The sequence below is a fragment of the Oryctolagus cuniculus genome, chromosome 19, assembly GCF_051225735.1.
Source record: "Oryctolagus cuniculus isolate XC-2025 breed Fujian yellow rabbit chromosome 19, ASM5122573v1, whole genome shotgun sequence".
Classification (NCBI taxonomy): domain Eukaryota; kingdom Metazoa; phylum Chordata; class Mammalia; order Lagomorpha; family Leporidae; genus Oryctolagus; species Oryctolagus cuniculus.
In genome coordinates this window covers 28,571,898-28,591,966 of record NC_142885.1, presented here as the reverse complement: position 1 = coordinate 28,591,966, position 20,069 = coordinate 28,571,898, and the positions used below count along the sequence as shown (strand labels likewise).

General features: G+C 42.0%; 2 pseudogenes; both read left to right on the top strand.

Moving 5' to 3' along the window:
• Nucleotides 1-10,010: 10,010 nt before the first annotated feature.
• LOC100344625 (mRNA decay activator protein ZFP36L1 pseudogene) lies at nt 10,011-11,001 on the top strand (annotated as a pseudogene).
• A 1,527-nt stretch (nt 11,002-12,528) lies between these two features.
• Nucleotides 12,529-13,170, top strand: LOC100345901 (exosome complex component CSL4 pseudogene; annotated as a pseudogene).
• The last annotated feature ends 6,899 nt before the right edge of the window (nt 13,171-20,069 follow it).

Genomic DNA, 20,069 nt, shown 5'->3' with positions numbered 1-20,069 from the left:
GAGAGAGGTCTTCCATCTGATGGTTCACTCCCCAATTGGCTGCAACAGCCAGAGCTGCGTCGATCTGAAGTAGGAGCCAGGAGCTTCCTCTAGGTCTCCCACACAGGTGCAGGGGCCCAAGGACTTGGGCCATCTTTTACTGCTTTCCCATGCCACAGCAGAGAGCTGGATCAGAAGTGGAGCAGCCAGGTCTCGAACTGGTGCCCCTATGAGATTCTAGCACTTTAGGCCAGGGTGTTAACTCACTGCGCCACAGCACCGGCCCCAGGATATAATATTTAATCTTTAATATTACTATTTTTCCAGGTTTTTAGTTATTTTCTCTATTTTCTGCTTTTCTATTTTTCTCTTAGTACCTTTTGTTTCCTTGTTTATATTTGAACTAAATATTTATTAAAGAGTGGGCATTTAGACTAATAAATGGTTAAGACACTGGTTAAGGTCCCCACACCCTGTATTGCAATGCCTAAATTCAATTCTCAACTTTGACTCCTGACTCCAGCTTTCTGCCAATGCATAACTGGGAGGGAGATGGTGGCTCAAGCACTTGGATCCTTGACACTCATCTGGAAGACCTAGATTGAGTTACTGGCTCCTGGCATCAAGCAGGCTCTGCCTTTTGCAGGCATTTGGAGAGTAAACCAGTAAATGGGATTTATTGACTTATCTCTCTCTCTCACGCTCCCTCTGAATAAAAATTTTAAAAATATGTCTATTAAATGAATTAAATAGTAAATTAATGAGTTGATTTAGTAATATAAATTCAGTGACCTTGGTGAATTTGTATTTTCTTATCAATAAACTTAGGTAATAAACTCTGCTTTTATAGATTTTCAGTATTTTTTAATTTATTTTTTAAGGAATACAAATTTCATAAGTACAACTTTAGGAATATAGTTATTCTTCCCACCATACCTACCCTCCAACCCACACTCCTACCCTTCCTCCTCCCCTCTCTCCCCTTCCCAGTCCCATTCGCCATTAAGATTCATTTTCAATTAACTTTGTACACAAAAGACCAACTCTATACTAAGTAAAGAGTTCAACAATTTGCACACACACACAAACTGAGAACTAGTTTTACACTTTCATAACTAGTTTTAACTTTCATAATACAACTCACTGAGGACAGAGATCTTGCATGGGGAGTTAGTGTACAGGACTCCTGTTGTTAATTTAACAACACTCTTACGTATGACCTCAGAGAGCACCTGAGGCTCTTGACATGATTAAAAATGATGGCCACAGTCTATTTTTCTGAGGTATATTAAGGTACAAGTATGCCCTTTCTAAGCTAAAGCTTGCCTGTTTGTCATAAATATGATTGATTATAGATTAAAAAGCTTCATTATGCCAAAATTGCCTTTGGTTTAAAATTCCACTTGTTTTCTTCTTAGAATCTATGATTTTATAAAATATTAGACAAAATCATGTCTCTATTCTTGCTATGGCATCTATAAAAAGTAGATTTCATTTTTTCATCTTTGGAATATATCTACTCAGTCTATATTAAATTCTAAGTAAAATTAATAGGTAATTATTTCCTTATTAAGAAAACTTATCCTCAGAAAAATAAAAGTAGTCCCAAAGAGAATTTTGTGTTTAATGTAACTTGACAAATTCTTACCATTACTGAGCAGAGCAAACTAAGCAAGCATCACATTTCCACAAAAGTTTTTCTCTTTTTCCATGCTGTTCTATTCTTATCTCAGATTTCTCAGAGGTGAAACCTTGCCAAGAATGCAGAAGTCTATTGAATTCTGTAGCAGTTTTATAAAATTGACAAATGTCCACAAAGACTTAAGAAGGACCACCAAATTCAGCTGAGCTTTGAACTCAAGTTAAAACCTGATGAATACAGGTGGGGGAGGATCAAAGCACAGCAGCAGCGGTGGCAGCACACAGGTGCAGTTCTTCAATTTCTTTGATAAGAGGAGAATAGACAAAGCTTCTATAGTTGAGAGAGAAAAAACAAACAGCTTGAGTAGCACTGGGGCAAATGTGAATAATCTCTTCTGATGTATTTCCCTGATCTTTTAGGGAAAAAAAGTCTCTCAAAAGCCCAGGGGGCCGGTGCCCCAACTCAATAGGTTAATCCTCCACCTTGCGGCACTGGCACACCAGGTTCTAGTCCTGATTGGGCTGCTGGATTCTGTCCCAGTTGCCCCTCTTCCAGGCCAGCTCTCTGCTATGGCCCCGGGAGTGCAGTGGAGGATGGCCCAAGTGCTTGAGCCCTGCACCCCATGGGAGACCAGGAGAAGCACCTGGCTCCTGCCTTCAGATCAGCGCGGTGCTCCGGCCGCAGTGCGCTGGCTGCAGCAGCCATTGGAGGGTGAACCAATGGCAAAAGGAAGACCTTTCTCTTTGTCTGTCTTTCACTGTCCACTCTGCCTGTCAAAAAAAAAAAAAAAAAAAAAAAAAAGGAAGAAAACTGCTTCTTTAACCCCCTGATGACAGAAACTAATTGTTTTGCAGCTCTGGGAAGAGACTTGGCACAAATGTGCAAACCAGACCCTGTATCTTGGACATTGTACAGAAGCATGGTATCACATTTTAAAGGAATTCAAAACTGATATTATAATAACACAAGAGTTTTTTAAAAAAAAAAGACAACACAAAGTTCTGTCTTCATGGCTTTGCATGCATTGATTTTGGTGTATGTGATCTCAAACATAATTTTGTTTCTAGTTCATGGATTGTTATTAATTTTGTTTTAATTCTCAATGTAACCAGGGAGGCTTTGTTTTTACACCAATGCATTTTTTTCTTTCTTTTCTTTCTTTCTTTCTTTCTTTCTTTCTTTCTTTCTTTCTTTCTTTCTTTCTTTTTTTTTTTTTTTTTGACAGGCAGAGTGGACAGTGAGAGAGAGACAGAGAGAAAGGTCTTCCTTTTACTGTTGGTTCACCCTCCAATGGCCACCACGGCAGTGCACTGCGCAGATCTGATGGCAGGAGCCAGGTACTTATCCTGATCTCCCATGGGATGCAGGGCCCAAGTACTTGGGCCATCCTCCCCTGCACTCCTGGGCCACAGCAGAGAGCTGGCCTGGAAGAGGGGCAACCGGGACAGAATCCGGCACCCTGACCAGGGCTAGAACCTGATGTGCCGGCGCCGCAAGGTGGAGGATTAGCCTAGTGAGCCGAGGCGCCGGCCACACCAATGCATTTTTGAAAATGCTAAGCCTGTTATTTTATATTTGCACTCAATATAAAACATTTTTAAGATTAACTAGTAATTTATGACAAATTGGGCAATAAAGACTAGGTCATTGAGCCAAACATTCTCTGAATCACTCTTTTGGTACTATTTTCATAAAAGAAAATGTCCTTACAGTAACCCTTCATAAGCACTGCATCAACACTAAACATTTTCATAAGCATTTCCATATACATCTATAGAAAGACAACATACATAGTACAAAAAAGTGAGTTCTAAACAATAGATAGACCAAGAATCCAAAACCTGGTCTAACAATAACCAGATAAGAAATGGAGTAAATTACTTACCATTTTTTAGTGTCTAGTTCAAAAATATAATAAAGATAAAACCAATCTGAAAAGATCAGAAGCATTAAATGAAGAAATACACTAAGTACCTAGCTGCAAGTCTAACATTTAATAAATGACCAATAATTGCCAATGTCTGTCATTAAATAACAACAGTTTCACAATAAAATCTGAAAATTTTTTAAAAAAATTTTTGACAGATAGAGTTAGTGAGAGAGAGAGACAGAGAGAAAGGTCTTCCTTCTGTTGGTTCACTCCCCAAATGGTCACTACGGCCAGAGCTATGCCAATCTAGCCAGGTGCTTCCTCCTTGTCTCCCATGCAGGCACAGGGGTCCAAGCACCCGGGCCACAGCAGAGAGCTGAACTGGAAGAGGAACAACTGGGACTGAAACCCAGCACCCATATGGGATGCCAGTGCTGCAAGCAGAGGATTAACCAAGTGAAATACGGCGCCGGCCCCAAGATCTGAAAATATTATGAAATTAAAAGTTCCTTCCTTAGGATTTGTGAGTAATTTAATATAAAAATAATATCAGAATATATCATCCAGGTACAAAAATTTCTAGTCCTGGTCGGGGTGCCGGTTCTGTCCCGGTTGCTCCTCTTCCAGTTTAGCTCTCTGCTGTGGCCCAGGAGTGCAGTAGAGGATGGCCCAGATCCTTGGGCCCTGCACCCACATGGGAGATCAGGAGAGGCACCTGGCTCCTGGCTTCAGATCAGCACGGTGTGCCAGCGGCAGCGCACTGGTGGCAGCGGCCATTGGAGGGTGAACCAACAGTAAAAGGAAGATCTTTCTCTCTGTCTCTCTCTCTCTCACCGTCCACTTTGCCTATCAAAATAAATAAATAAATAAATAAACCAAAATGAATACTCAAATGAGTATCTCCAAGCAATACTCATAGAAGGTCCTTAAACATGAATTGATCATGTACTATTTCCTGGAAATATGGAGATAAATGGCATATATCAACAGGATCACAATTTAGGACAATGATTTATAAAAACTGTATGCCTACATAGATAGTTATGTGTAAGAATTAATGAAGGTAGGTATTCAATCCAGATTTGAAGAAGTCAGAATTGACAAAAGATCGCAAAGGATTTGACAGAGAGCTGAAATTTGAAAAACCAGAAGTTATCCAGGTATGAAAGCAAACAAAGAGTGGTACTGAGAGCTAAATTGTGTCACCTGGGCTAGGGGAACAGCATGTGAAAGAAGTGAAGACATAAGCAGTCTTTATTCTGGGAACACCAAATACCTCAAGTAAGGCTGGAGCATAGGACTCAAACACATTTACTAAGAATATCAACATGGTATTTAGGATTTTCATTTTTGGCAGGTAACTAAAATGTGAGGTTGCCAACCCATGTCCTTATGCAAGACTCGTGCAGTACTGTTAACAAAAATGGCAATCTGGATGCCAAAATTACTCTTGAATTTAAGTTGTAATAGGACTATATTATCAAGACTACCCAATCTTTTGGTCTTGCAAGGGAAGGAGTGGCTATTTACTTAGGGCATAAGAAAATTACTAACATAGTAAAGAATGGCTCCACTAAAGTATTTATTCAAGAAAAATCAAACTGCATTCAAATTAGACAGCTAGACCACTAATTGCTAGAACAGTAGGAAGCAGATGTTATTTAAAATTTATGAAGATAGTCATCCAACGAAGTGCTTATAAAACAGAAATAAAAATTTACTGAAATGGTTTTGGTCCCAAATAAAATCGTTTAAGTAAGAGTCAAAATAAGGTAGAACACTTTTGTAATATTATATACATTACAAAATTATACAACTGAAAGTTTTTCTTAATCATTTCCAGCAGATTTTAAACAGCAATCAGAAGAATTACCCCACCTCCACTGCTGGAAGAGTTACTTGAACAAAAACAAAGTTTTTTTAAATTTCTCAAAAAAATAGAATATAACTTCTCTTTTAATTCCCAGATATTATTGTAGGTTATGCTCTTTACTTCGAATGTGAAATGGCATAAGCTATAGAAAAGCATGATTTCAAGGTGATGCCAAGAGAGCCAGGGAGTTGCCTTATTTTCTGTAAACAGCATAGTGTGAACCCCTTCCTCATACGACATTGACTTCTCAGTGTGACTTGGTAGCAGGACAGTTGTGGGCATGAGAATGTTCAGTTTCTGTCAATTTAGGGAAATATATTTGTTTATCATAGATTTCTATTGCTCTCTCCACAAAAAACACTTTTATATTTGGGAAGAGTGTGTGAAGAGGTGTACGGGCACATCACTTCTCCACCTTTTGGATAAGATCAAGTGTAGTGCTGGGCATGTGGGAGTGTTTGACCCACTCGAGTATCATGAAGAATGAAGAAGAGTAATACTTCAGCAGGAAAACACCACAGAGATCCAAAACTATAGGTGCAAGACCCCCTAGATCCTTCGGCTGCACTTCGCCCTATCACAAAACACTCTACCTCCCATGCTAAATTGAACATCTTGGGGTCAATCCTGTGATGCAGTAGGTTAAACCTCCACCTGCTGCTCTGGCATCCTACATCAGTGCCGGTTTGAGCCCAGGCTGCTCCACTTGCAATTAAACTCCCTGTTAATGTGCCTGGAAAAGTGGCAAAAGGTGGCCCAAGTACTTTGGCTCCTACACTCATGTGGGAAACTTGGAAAAAGCTCCTGGCTCCTGTCACCACTTGGGGAGTCAAGAAGTCAAGCAGCAGATAGAAGATCTCTCTTTTATTTTAAAGATTTATTTATTTATTTGAGAGGCAGAGTTACAGACAAAGAGAGAGAGAGAAAGGGAGAGAGAGAGAAAAAGATCTTCCATCTGCTGGTTCAGTCTGCAAATGGCCACAACAGCCAGAGATGGGCTGATCTGAAGCCAGGAGCTAGGAGCTTCTTCCAGTCAACCACATGGGTGCATGAGCCCAAGACTTTGGGACATCTTCCACTGCTTTCCCAGGCCATAGCAGGGAGCTGGATTGGAATAGGAGCAGCAGGGACAGGAACCAGTGCCCATATGGGATGCTGGAACCACGGGGAAGATGTCAAGTCAATAAACCAAGCTAGAGAGTGGAGAAATTAGGGTTTAAATTGAATAAAGGAGTTGGTCATAACATCAATTTAACATCTTTCTTTCTCTATGCTGACATTCCCATCAACCATTTGCATTCCCTGAGCAAAGCTGATTGAAACCACTGAATGCTGTAAGGAGACATGGACAATTACATTGGGGGGGGGGAAGATTAAGATATTAGGCAATAAAAAGAACAATGGATTTTCTGATAAATCCTTCTGGGGCCAAGGTAAATACACTAGCATCAAAAAAGAAGTAGTTCCAGAGTTCAAGTTCTTAATATGTCAATATAAGAAGTAGAGCAAGCAGCACTTAAATTTAGAGAACAGAAAATTTGAAGTTCTGCCAAGGTAATGTCTCAAGTGCACATGAAACGCTGCCTCTGCTTACCATATACCTGAAAGAAGGTGGGCTTTGGGTTATAAATATGAGATAAGGGATAGTTACCTTGATTAAAGCTGGGACAAATGCTACTTACATATTTGAACTGTAGATTCTAGGTCAAAACCTGTTAACAGTGTAGGTATCACACTTTAAAACAGATAAACAACAACAACAAAAAAGAGAACAAACAAACCATCAGGGATTTTCAACATTTGAAATGATGACAGAGAAGTTTAGGTAAAGCACACATTGAGAACCAACTATTTGAGAGGCATGATGCAAATTCCATAAGGGGATGTAAAGAGATGAGTAAGCTGTGATTCATGCTTTCAAAAAACCTAAGTTCCAATTTCTGGTACAGCACATGAAGGAACTTAAAAGTCACCACCCTGTCCTAACAAGTCAAAAGCTGAATAATTTGAAAGGCCAGCCAATCTGTTGTTCATCTTAAATTTGTCAGAAAAGCACCGTCACAACATGATTCACTCCCCACAAAATTGCAGTGACAGATACAGAGAAACTCAACTTGCTAGAGCAGAAAATTCTGACAGTGCCAGGATTGCAAAGCCTCAACTGTAACTGACTAGTTGCTGGAGCCTCAGTGTGGACAACTGTGAGCAAAAATTCCTGGGCCACCCAACCATGTGGTGGTCCACAAACCTTTGTGAGTTTTACCTCTAGGAGCTCTACCAGATCTTCCCAGGGAATGTGGCAGAAAAACAGGCAGTGAATATCAATGCCGATGGCTAGAAGATGGGGAAACCAACAATTCTGAAATACTGCAGAGCATTCTATTCTTAACATGCTCTACCCTCAGGAGAACTTATTTCATCAAAGCCTAGCCTGTTAGAACTGTATTAGAGCTTGACCTACCTGGGGATAGGGAAATGCCTAATTCCAACACCTTCTAGCTATCCACATATGGAAAGGAAATGCATAACTGCAGCCCCTCTAGTCATTCTGTCCGACATAAAGGTGTGTGTGGGGGGGTACTGAGAGGCACTGGTGAAATTCAATCCAGGGGTATCAGCTCTTCAAGAGACTGAATGCTAATCATTCAACTATAGACTGGTTCTCCTACCCTTAGACCTTACTACTACAGGCCTATTTACCGTAATTCCTTTTACCCAGTACAACATGCTTACCTTTCAAAGATAATTACAAGGCTTACTAAAGGGCAAAAGTCACAATTTAAGGAGACTAAAAAGCATCAGAACCAGAGTCATATATAGGAGGAATGTTGGAATTGTAAGAACAGAACTTATAAAAAAAAAAAGACTGTGACAAGGACTTCAATAGAAAAAAATACACAACACTCAAGAACAGATAGATAATTACAAAAACAGAGAAATTATAAGAAAGCATTAAAAAGAAATGATAGAGATCAAAACAAAGCAATGCAAAGGAATAACACCTTTGATGTGCTCTTTAGCAGACTGGACATGGCTGAAGAATGAATCTGCAAGCTTTAGGATATTTCAGTAGAAACTTCCCAAAAATAAGGAAAAAAACCTCAACAAACAAAACAAGACTATCCAAGAACTGAGGGGACTACAAAAAGTGTGACTTACATGTAATAAGAATATCAGAAGGAAAAAAGTTGGAAAGAAGAAATGTTTGAAAAAACAATGACAGAGAACTTGTCCAAATCCACATCAGACACCAAACCACACATCTAGGAATACTGAGTGGGATGAATGTAAACAAAATACACCTTGGCCACATATCGTATTCAAGCCCCACAAAAAACCAAATACCCAGGAAAAAACCTTGGAAAACTACAGAGGAAAGAGAAACCTTAAGTAACAAACCATATGGAATAAAAGTTACATCTAACCTCTCTTCAAGAGTGAAGTGAAATATTTCAAGTGTTGAAGGAAAACAACCAAACTAGAATTCTATACCCTGTGAAAGTATCCTTCAATAATGAAGGAGAAACAGAAACTTTCTCAAACAAAAAGTAAGGGAATTTGTTTCTAGGAGATCTGGCTTGTGAGAACTATTAAAGGAGATTCTTCCTAGAGAAGGAAAGCAGTCAGAAATTCAAATGGACATAAAGAGAAAAGGAACGCTAGAGAAAGAATAAGAAAAAACTTTATACTTACTCTGAAATGGGCTAATTTTATTCATTATGCATGTCTATACACACACGTATAGATGAGAGAATGATAGAAGGAATTGGAGGATGGAATTAGGAATATATTGAAATCATGAAGTAGCCTCCACTATGTGTCAAGTGGCATAGTGTTATTCACAAAATGGATTTAAATTACATGTAAATGCTTACTGCAAACTCTACAGCACCTATATTAAAGAAATTAAAAAGTATAATATGCTAAAGAGGAAGAAAAAATGCCGGCGCCATGGCTCACTAGGCTAATCCTCCGCCTACGGCGCCGGCACTCGGGGTTCTAGCCCTGGTTGGGGTGCCGGATTCTGTCCTGGTTGCTCCTCTTCCAGTCCAGCTCTCTGCTGTTGCCCAGGATGGCAGTGGAAGACGGTCCAAGTGCTTGGGCCCTGCACCCGCATGGGAGACCAGGAAGAAGCACCTGGCTCCTGGCTTCAGATCTGCGCAGCGCGCCAGCCGTGGTGGCCATTTGGGGGGGTGAACCAAAGGAAGGAAGACCTTTCTCTCTGTCTCTCTCTCTTTAACTCTGCCTGTCCAAAAAAAAAAAAAAAAAAAAAAAAAAGGAAGAAAAAATGAAAGTGTAAAATGCTCAAATGAGACCATAAAATACAGACAAGTATATTAGACAAAATAGTAATAAAGAACAATGACAAGAAATAGAAAAATAAATATGGTAGTTATTAATATAACTATATCAATAATCACTTTACACATCAATGTTCTAAATACAAGAATTAAAATACAGAAATTGTCACAGTAGATAAAAAGCAAGACAAACTACATTGTTGGCAAGAAATCCACATTTAGGGAGAGTGAGACAGGCGAGGGGCGCTGGGAGCAGGCCCGTGGGAGTCCAGACCTCAGAGCCTGCGGCTGCGCCTTCCCCGCACCGAGACCTTCCCACGCACCAGACCCTCGCCTCTGTCCCCCGTGCGAGCTCTCAGGATGACCACCACCCTTGTGTCTGCCACCATCTTCGACCTGAGCGAAATTTTATGCAAGGGTAACAGGATGATCAACTACAGTGCTCCCAGCACCGCGGGTTGCCTGCTGGACAAAAAGGCAGTGGGCACCCCTGCCAGCGGGGGCTTCCCCCGGAGGCACTCGGTCATCCTACCTAGCTCCAAATTCCACCAGAACCAACTCCTTAGCAGCCTCAAGGGCGAGCCGGCCGCGGCCCTGAGCTCCCGGGACAGCAGCTTCCAAGACCGCTCCTTCTCCGAAGGGGGCGAGCGACTGCTGCCGGCGCAGAAGCAGCCCGGGAGCGGCCCGGTCAACTCGAGCCGCTACAAGACGGAGCTGTGCCGCCCCTTCGAGGAGAACGGCGCCTGTAAGTACGGGGTCAAGTGCCAGCAGGCATCCACGAGCTGCGCAGCCTGACCCGCCGCCCCAGGTACAAGACGGAGCTGTGCCGCACCTTCCACACCATCGGCTTCTGCCCCTACGGGCCGGCTGCCACTTCATCCACAGCGCTGGGGAGCGCCGCGCCCTGGCCGGGGCTGGGACCTCTCCGCCGACCGCCCCCGCCTCCAGCATAGCTTTAGCTTTGCTGGGTTTCCCGGCGCCGCCGCCTCTGGGTTGCTGGACAGCCCCACGTCCATCACCCCACCCCCCATCCTGAGCGCCGATGACCTCCTGGGCTCACCTACCCTGCTGGACGGCACAATAACCCCTTCGCCTTCGCCAGCCAGGAGCTGGAGAACCTCTTTGCCCCTAGCATGGGGCTGCCGGGCGGCGGCTCCCCGACCGCCTTCCTCTTCCGGCCCATGTCCGAGTAGCCCCCAGCCCTCAGGATTCGCTCTCAGACCACGAGGGCTACCTGAGCAGTTCCAGCAGTAGCCACAGTGGCTCCGATTCCCCTACCTTGGACAACTCAAGATGTCTGCCCATCTTCAGCAGACTTTACATCTCAGATGACTAAGCCAGGGTAGGGAGGGACTCCCTGCCTGCTCCGCCCCACCCCACACCCCCAGACCCCCTACCCGCCCGAGGCCCCCAGCAAGGTTAAATTCAACCCCTGCCCCTACACACCCGGAACCTTGGAGTGCCTCTCCCGGTGTCCCCCGCCCCCCCCTCGGTGTCCGCGCCTAAAATGAGGACAAGTCCATTTGTCGGTAGCTTCTTCTGGCTTGAAACTCCCCCTGCCTAGGTTTTCACAGCCCACTCAATGCGCATAACAGACAAGTCACATATTCGTCAGTGGACGCCTGTTTCCAACTTAAGCCTTAAGTGCTAAATCACAAAAGAAAAAGCAGTATCAGTGTATAGAAACAACTTAGTGCCTTGTAACCGAACTTTGTCATTGTGACTATATTGCTTCTTCAGCCCCAGGGGGCGCCCTTGGGCCTCCCGGAGCGTCTGCCCAGGGGGAGGGGGAGGTGACCCAGAACTAGCAGCTCCCCACTCTGGCGACAGAGCTGCGCCTGCACTTGCCTCAGCTTCCTACACATTTCTTCCTCCCTGCCCAGGACCTCTCGCCCCGCCTCAAGAGAGTTGTTCTTGGCAAACTTGGGTTTTGATGCCTGAAAGTCTTTTTCCTTCCATCCCAAGCCCCTGTTGATTGACTAATCTTGCCCAGGTTTGCTAATGCTGCAGGAAGGAAGGCTGGGAAAAGCAGACACGAAGATTTTGACATCCGTGGGACTTTTGTGATTTTTTTTTTTTTTTTTGACAGGCAGAGTGGACAGTGAGAGAGAGAGACAGAGAGAAAGGTCTTCCTTTGCCGCTGGTTCACCCTCCAATGGCCGCCGCGGCCGGCGCGCTGCAGCCGGCGCACCGCGCTGATCCGATGGCAGGAGCCAGGAGCCAGGTGCTTTTCCTGGTCTCCCATGGGGTGCAGGGCCCAAGCACCTGGGCCATCCTCCACTGCACTCCCTGGCCACAGCAGAGGGCTGGCCTGGAAGAGGGGCAACCGGGACAGAATCCGGCGCCCCGACCGGGACTAGAACCCGGTGTGCCGGCGCCGCTAGGCGGAGGATTAGCCTAGTGAGCCGCGGCGCCGGCCAAGGGACTTTTGTGATTTAACTTTTTTCTTTTTCTTTTTTTTTTTTAAGTGGGGAGCAAGGGGACGCTAGGTGGACTATGAGAGACCTGATTTTGGTGCTAAAGTTCCCCAGTTCATATGTGACATCTTTTACGGAAAAATGTAACAAAAAAAAATGAGAGAAAAGCTAAAAAAAAAAAAAACCCAAAACATGTAAGGGGTGAGCAGTTAATGATATTCATTCCACATACAGTATCTGTGTAAGGCGATTTCCCGTAGAAGCAGCATTAATGATTTTTTGCTCTAGAATACCGTAGATCTCTCCTTAGAGCATCCACACCGTGCTTTTTTCCCCTGGGATTTAAACTTCATGTAACTTTTAGAAATTGCAGAGCAAAAATTTTGCTTGTCGCTGAACATCAATATAAAAATGCTTATTTAACTTATCAAAATGTATTTGTTGTAGTCATGGCGCCACCCGTAAGGTACTGCATCCCTGGCGAACGTCTGTGTAACTTGGAGGAAGGCAGCCCAGGCAGCGGCACCTATACACAGCACGGATACATCTTTTCTTCCCTCGCCGGCTGTCTAACGAAGACCAGCGAGAACGGCGTGCTCCCGGTAGTGTCTGTGATGAGAGAAGTGGAATCCCAATTACTTCCAGATGTGGGCTCTATTGTAACATGTAAGGTCTCCAGCATCAATTCACGTTTTGCCAGTCTACATCCTCTACGTGGGATCCACACCTCTTAAAAACTCTTTTCGAGGAACTATCCGGAAGGAAGATGTTCGAGCCACTGAAAAAGACAAGGTTGAAATATACAAGAGTTTCCGTCCAGGGGACATTGTCTGGCCAAAGTGATCTCTCTAGGTGACACCCAGTCCAACTACCTGCTGACCACAGCTGAAAATGAGCTGGGAGTGGTGGTGGCCCATAGTGAGTCAACTGTCCAGCTGGTTCCCATCAGCTGGTGTGAGATGCAGTGCCCTAAGACCCACACTAAGGAGTTCCGGAAAGTGGCCCGCGTGCAGCCTGAATTCTTGCAGACCAAGGAGGCCATGTTCAACCTCCTGAGGGCTCAGCTGTTTCTGAGAGCAAAGGTATGAAAACAGCACCCAGATGCATTGTCTATCGTCAAAGACCAGGGTCAGCCAGCAGCTGCCGGAGAAGACTCGACCAGGAAACTCATTGTGCAGATGAAGCCTTCCTGTGAGTAGATTTCCTTCCCCGAGTGATGACATTCCTCCTCCGGAGGCTCAGTAAACTGTGAGCTGTGGCCTGTGGGAAATAGCCTGTTCCTCCCGACAGTGTATCTGTTATAAATGTGTATATTTTGCTGTGATCAAGAAAAAAACAAAAAACGTATTTGTTGCCAAACTATGCCTTTTTTGTTAATTTTGTTCATATTTATCAGGATGACAAATCCATAGAATATATTTTTATGTTAAATTATGGTCTTCATATTAATCTTAAAATTTTGTGACGTGTCATCCCTTTTTATGTCCACAGTTTTAATATATTATTCTTAAACAACATTTTTTGTAACTTTACACTTTTTTGGTTATTTTATTTTAAATAAATTAAAAATTAATTTAAAAATGCAAAAAAAAAACTGTTGGATTATTTATTTTAGAAATTCCCCCCTTTGTGTTGGACTGCAAATTCAGTTTCTTTCAGCCTCTCACGACTAGGACTGAGAATGTATGCAGAAGTTCTGTGACAGTGCAGAAGGGAACCAGCTTGTCAGGATACCTTCTGAAAGGGAGCTAAGCAAGAGAAACCCTTTAACTTCTACACGCCCGTCCCAACATTCCACTGGCAGAGCTAAGGTTCTGGATTCTAGGGGTGGAGTTTTCCGATGTTGATGTAAACAGAACTGGTGTGCACACATACAAAGATGAATGTAATTACTCCTTTGGCTGGCCACCACCATTGCTTTCTATTTCTCTTTCTTTGTGTGAATTTATTTAAAAGAAAAAAAAAACCTTTATGTAACAACTATTTGCAGGTTAAAGAAAATCAACAAACCCCGTTTTTCTTTTTTTTTTTTCAAAAAAAAAAAGAAACCCATCTTTATACTATCTAAAAGGAAAGGCAAGACATTCATCAATGAATACAAAGTTAGTTAGTCTGAAGAAATAAATTCTAATGATCTGCATGGTGACCACAGTTAAAAGTAACGTGTCACATATTTCAAAATTTCTACAAAAACATATTTTTAGCATTCCCAACACAAAAATATGATGAACTTTATAAGGTGATAGATATGTTAGTTTGCTTTAATCTTTCTATCATATATACCTAGAACACTGCAGAGAGGCTGTGGAAATGGGGCAGGTGTTCAGTGCAGCAGTTAAGATGATGCTTCTGGAGTAGGGGTGCCTATTCTGGCACAGAGGGTTAGACTTCTGCTTGCAATGCCTGCATTCCATACCAGAACACCAGTTCAAGTTTATTCTTCTTCTTGCTAATGGATCTGAGAGTATCTAATATGTAATATCTAATCTTACCATTTCAGAGATGATGGCCCAAGTACTTGGGCCCCTGCCATCTGTGTGGGAGAGCAGCATGAGATTCCAGGCTCATGGCTGCCTCCTGGCCCAGACCTGGGTGCTGCAGCTTTTTGGGAAGTGAATCAGTCGATGGAAGCTCTTTGTCATTCTGCTTTTCAAATAAATCAATCTGTTGTTGTTGTTGTTGTTGTTCTAAAACATACACTTTTTATACACTATTCATGTTAATTTTTAAATATAATTTACATAATTCAACAAAGTAAACACTTTTTTTCTTCGCAATTTGGCTATAGAATAGGGATTTCTGTAACTTTTCAAAAATTATCAAAAGCTTAAAGCTTTTAAACACTGGGATGAAACAGACAAGAAAGTGACAACCTAGGAACACAGTTTAGCATTTGTTTCCTTCACTTACAACATCTGTAAAATTGTGAAAGATGTTTATCATCAAACAACTTGGTAAACATCTTCAGTGTGCAGATTAAAATGTTTCTGTAAAGGACTGACACTGTGGCACTATGGGTTAAAGCCTTGGCCTGCAGTGCTGGCATCCCATATGGGCACTGGTTCAAGTCCTGGCTGCTCCACTTCTGATCCAGCTCTCTGTTATGGCCTGGGAAAGCAGTGGAAGATGGTCCAAGTCCTTGGACCCCTAAACCCAAGTGGGAGAACTGGAAGAAGCTCCTGGCTCTGGATCAGCTCAGCTTTGGCTGTTGTAGCCATTTGGGGAGTGAACCAGTGGATGGACAACCTCTCTCTCTGACTGCACCTCTCTATTCTTTCAAATAAATAAATAAAATAAATCTTTTTAAAAAGTTTCTATCCAAAGGAGACAATTAATATTAATAAGCACAGATGTAACTGTATATAAATGGATTGCTACTTTGTGTAGTACTTGCATTTCCATTACATATTTATATTTCAAGTTCAAATATTAAAACTCAATCTTGAAATAGGTGATTGCTCAAGTACTTGGGTCCTTGCCAACTGCTTGGGAGACCAGGATGGAGTTCTGAGCTCCTTGATTCAGTCTGGGCAAGCCCCAGCCATTGTGAGCATTGGGAAAGTAAAACAGTAGATGGAAGATCTGTCTCTCTGCCTTTCATATAAAATTAACATAAATAAATAAAAATACTAAAGTTTGTGAAAATTTGTGTTAAAAAGTTTTTATTACAAAAATTGAAATCCAGGGGCCAGGCCAGAACTGTGGCTCACTAGGATAATCCTCCATCTACAGCACCGGCACCCCGGGTTCTAGTCCCATTCGGGGCGCCGGATTCTGTCCCGGTTGCCCCTCTTCCAGGCCAGCTCTCTGCTGTGGCCCAGGAAGGCAGTGGAGGATGGCCCAAATCCTTGGGCCCTGCACCCGCATGGGAGACCAGAAGAGGCACCTGGCTCCTGGCTTCGGATCGGGGCAGCGCACCAGCCTTAGCAGCCATTTTGGGGGTGAACCAACAGAGAAAGAAACAACCTTTCTTTGTCTCTCTCTCTTTAACTCTGCCTGTCCAAAAAAAAAAAAAAAAAAAAGAGAGAGAGAGAGAAAGAGACAGAGACAGAGAAAGATCCATTTTTATCTACTGGCTCACTCCCCAGATGCTCATAACAGAGGTGCTGGGCCAGGAAATTATAAAAATTGATCTCCTGGAAGCTCAGAGTGGAATAGTGGTTACCAGAGAATGGGAAAAGTAAATGGGAAATAGAGATGGGAAAAGTAGGGGTACTAAGATATAGCTAGAGCCGGCGCCGCAGCTCACTAGGCTAATCCTCTGCCTAGCGGCGCTGGCAAACCGGGTTCTAGTCCCGGTCGGGGCGCCAGATTCTGTCCTGGTTGCCCCTCTTCCAGGCCAGCCCTCTGCTGTGGCCAGGGAGTGCAGTGGAGGATGGCCCAGGTGCTTGGGCCCTGCACCCTATGGGAGACCAGGAAAAGCACCTGGCTCCTGGCTCCTGCCATCGGATCAGCGCGGTGCGCCGGCCGCAGCGCGCCGGCCGCGGCGGCCATTGGAGGGTGAACCAACGGCAAAGGAAGACCTTTCTCTCTGTCTCTCTCTCTCACTGTCCACTCTGCCTGTCAAAAAATAAAAAAAAAAGATATAGCTAGATAGGAATACTTATGGAGGTTTTTTGAAAAAGCAAAAAGCAAAGAACCCCCTACTCTCCATTTTTCCCCTGTAATAACAATAGAAAAAGTAAGCAGAAATATTCCAAGATGTAATTCCACCGAACAATACTCTATTTTCCAGTAGAATCTGTACCTACAGAGAGAAGCTGTTTTCCTAAGAGTTATCATAGGGATATACAAATTAAACTCCATCTATTCCCACAATGTGCATGTGGAAGGCAGAAGCAGATTGCTATCCCTTAGGGAAGCAACACTGATGGTATTACATCACTAACGATTACAAGTATTTTTTCAAGATTGCTATAATCTAGGTATCTATTCAATACACAGATGTTATCTATCCCCAGTGACACAGAAAATAGACTTCTGAGGGGCCGACACTGTGGCACAGTGGGTTAACGCCCGGGCCTGAAGCACCAGCATCCCATATGGACACTGGTTCTAGTGCCAGCTGCTCCTCTTCCAATCCAGCCCTCTGCTATGGCCTGGGATAACAGTAGAAGATGACCAAAGTCCTTGGGCCTCTGCACCCGCATGGGTGACCCAGAAGAAGTTCCTGGCTTCTGGCTTCAGATTGGTGCAGCTCTGGCCATTGCGGTCATATGGGGAGTGAACCAGCAGATGGAAGACCTCTCTCTCCATCTCTACCTTTCTCTGTAATTCTGTCTTTCAAATAAATAAAATAAATCTTAAAAAAAAAGAAAGTAGACTTCTAAGGAAGTACCACTTCCAAATTACAGGAACTGTCTACTAAGCACAGCTGGCAAGATGCTAAACACCCATTTCTTTTAAGTGGTATATTTCATGCTCAGTCTAAACAAGCTCTGAATGAATTTTCAAAATTCATTTTTTAATATTTTCTTAAAGTATCCCTAGAGCATAAAATGCTTAACATTCCGTTGCTGTAAAACCATGAATATTGGCAGCAAGGGGCTAGTGCTTGATAGAACAGATATTATAACATCATTGCTACTGTAGTAACCAGTAAACAAGTCAGCTGGCAGGCACTGGAAGAAGGATGGATGGACTGTATGTCAAGATTTTACTTGACGTTGAGTGGATTTTTTGAGGATAGATGATTCCAGACAGGTGCACAGCAGTACCTGGTAATTCACAAATAATAGCCATTGAACAAATGTGTTGGTTTTTTTAATATATGAGTTGCCTATATTTGCTATTCAAGATTTTGTAAACGTGCAAATCAGCTTTATAAGTTTATTATAAGTTTTTTAGGATTCTTTTGGGGGAAAAATCATATTTCTTTTTGAAAATAACCATGAGTACATTCACAGAATTTGTGGTAAGATACCTTTCAACATCATCAAATTCATTTCTTTAAGGGGAAGGAATAATAATCATTCAATGAACTTTAAAAGCAAATTTCATGCACTGATTAAAATAGAGTGTTTATTTTAAATAAAAGACATTTTATATGAATTGTAAACCAAAGAGCTTCAAGATAGTTACAATATACGAAAGTTAAACCTCTTACAATAAGCTGAACACAGTATCATTTTTAAGAAGGACTGTAGTTTTCACATATGGCAATGTTGTATTGATGATGATGTTTTCATATACTGAGATGTTTGCTCATTCAGCACTGTTGAATAAATGACAATTTATGTGGGTTTTGCATGTAATATACAGTGAGACACAGTAATTTAATCTAAATTACAGTGCAGTTTAGTTAATCTGTTGTTAATACTGTGTCTGCCTTTAAATAGAAATGCTATGTTGAAAACGTAAGGCAGCAAGTGCTATGTATGTGCAATATAAAACAGTAATGTGATGCTGATGCTGTTAACCAAAGGGCAGAATCCATAAGCAAAATGACAAAAGGGATCTTAATTGAAATTAAAATTTAATTTTGTTTTAAAAATATCATTTATCTTTATTTATTTTGTGGTAATGTAGTATGTGTTTTTTTAGAAAATAATTTTCATAACTTGATAAATTATAATTTTGTTAGAAAAGTTGCTCTTAAGTAGATAATAATAGATGTAAATAGATGATGAACAGTGTAAATAATTTTGTAAGAGGCTTCAAAATGTTTATAGATGGAAACATTACCTACATAAAAAGCATAAATTAGTTGCTGTTTTGCTTCTTTTTCCCTTATTTTTGTATTGTGGTAATTTACTATGAAAATAATGGAGTAAACAGGTGTATAGTTGTAGAATTCTTTGAGAAAACAAGATGTTTATATATTAATGACTTTTTTTTGGGAAAATAAAAAGTGCCTAAAAGAAAAGAAAAAGATATACTGGGTTAGACAAAATAATTTCACATATTTTTATTTTTTTAAACATGGCTATTAGAAAATTTAAAATAGCATATGTGGCTTTTTCCACTGTAAGCACTCTTCTTGATACTGATACAGCTGAAATGTAAAAGATGATAGAAAGCAAGATTAGATTATTTTGCATGAAGCTTTAAGCATAGTGCTGTACTCACTTGGCAGGGAATATACTATGTTTTTAAATGCCACATATTTATAAATATTTGGTGGCAGTATGCAAGTATAAAAAGGTAGGAGAAGTCCTTGAGAAGGTACAAAGCAATGAAAAATATGTGATCAAGATATTGCCAGCCAGGACAGCAAAATCCTTCCTCTTACACATCTCACTATCCTACAGTAAAGGTCCCTAACTTCATCACACCCAGACTGTTGAGATTCTTGGTGTTGAAAAGTTTACATGAGTTTGTAAGATTAAAATATTAGATGAGGCCAGTGCTGTGGAGCAATGGTTTAGGCTGCCATCTGCAGTGCCAGCATCCCATATGGTTCAAGTCCCGGCTGCACCACTTCCTATCTAGCTCCCCGCTAACATGCCTGGGAAAGTAGTGGAAGACGGCCCAAGTGCTTGGGCCCCTGCCACCCACATGGGAGACCCAGAAGAAGCTCCTGGCTCCTGGATTTGGCCTGGCCCAGCCCTAGCTGTTGCAGCTATTTGAGGAGTGAACCAAGAGATGGAAGATCTCTCTCTCTCTCTCTCTCTCTCTCTCTCTGTCACTCAAATAATAAATCTTTAAAAAACTAGATTTTTAAAAGAAAAAAGGGTGCAGCAGTTGGATGGTTAGTCATAACTACATCAGTAAGAGTATCAGAGGTTGAGTGAGAATGAGTGAGGAAAAAAGGAGGAGGAAGGGGAGGCTTGTGCCCATCCAAGCAGTGTCTGGTGGAATGAAGCCATTACACTTGAAACAGTCTGGCATTTAGGCCTTAAATATATAAAAATATGTATGTTATTTATGTATTTATGTTTATATTTATTTTCTCAAAGATAGTTTTCAAAGACGATACTTCCAACATCCTTTAAATTGGAACATGATACTGCTATATTTGTTATAATTGCTAGACTGGAAATAGGGG